This window comes from Poecilia reticulata, linkage group LG11 (assembly GCF_000633615.1).
Source record: "Poecilia reticulata strain Guanapo linkage group LG11, Guppy_female_1.0+MT, whole genome shotgun sequence".
NCBI classification, from domain to species: domain Eukaryota; kingdom Metazoa; phylum Chordata; class Actinopteri; order Cyprinodontiformes; family Poeciliidae; genus Poecilia; species Poecilia reticulata.
This window is the reverse complement of record NC_024341.1, coordinates 27059748-27060971: the sequence shown is the minus strand read 5'-3', so window position 1 is coordinate 27060971 and position 1224 is coordinate 27059748.

Below are 1224 nucleotides of genomic sequence, written 5' to 3'. Positions count from 1 at the left end.
TATAAATGTTTAGTTTGTTTGTGATACTGTCTGAAAATACATTATTTATTGTTAGTACAGACAACTTTCTATTTTATTCTATTCTATTCTATCTRCCCTTGTATCATTTACCAGCTGGCGAGACACTGGGAGTGGATGCTAGGCAGGGTTTATACAGGAATGTGGACTATTGATGCACCATTCAGATCCAGCGATAATGATGAGGGACACCAATAACAAGGCAAGCTTAACTGCACTGAACATTTCAGCCACAAAGCAACTCAAAGTGATTTTTATGATCAAACATAAAACACCAAGCAAAGATCTACATTGCACTTGCATAAATAACAAAAGTAATGAAAATTTGGACCGCRCACTCAAATAAATGTTGATATTTATATTCAGGTAACATAACTGACCCAGAAACATAACTTKTTTTTTATGCCTAAACAAAGATGTTGACACTAACAATCCTCAGAGCATTTCTTAACTCCTGAAAAATACATGTAACGTGATCTTGTTGTTGTATAATTTCATGATTTTCTAATAATGTTGCTACTCCACCTTAATTTCTCCTATTTATTTTGGAAAATGTCTATGCTAAYATTGTTGCTTTTTCTTTATTACTTACTGGTGTTGTTCATCTCTAATTAAAACAGGACAACCAGACTTATTTTTTTTGCCATTCATTCGGTTAATCATCTTTCATACTTTCCCTGATATTCCTGTTCTTCCTGCTCTTAAACACGTCTTAAAGCTGATAAGAACCAACATCGGCTGACGGTAAAAGCAACCCRTTTTCTTTTTCAGTAAATGAAATTCACACAGTCATTGTGACGGACAGAAAAATGGAGCAGAATCAGCTGGACCGAGAAACCTTCTCCTGTTCCATCTGTCTGGATCTACTGAAGGATCCAGTAACTACTACCTGTGGACACAGTTACTGTATGAGCTGTATTAAAACCCACTGGGATGAAGAGGATCAGAGACAAATTCACAGCTGCCCTCAGTGCAGGGAGACATTTAGACCAAGGCCTGTGCTAAAGAAGAACACCATGCTAGCAGCTTTAGTTGAGCAGTTGAAGAAGACTGGRCTCCCAGCTGCTCCTGCTGACCACTGCTATGCTGGACCGGAAGATGTGGCCTGTAATGTCTGCACTGGAAGAAAACTGAAAGCCATCAAGTCCTGTTTTTCCTGTGTGGCCTCTTACTGTGAGAAACACCTTCAGCCTCATTATGATTCAG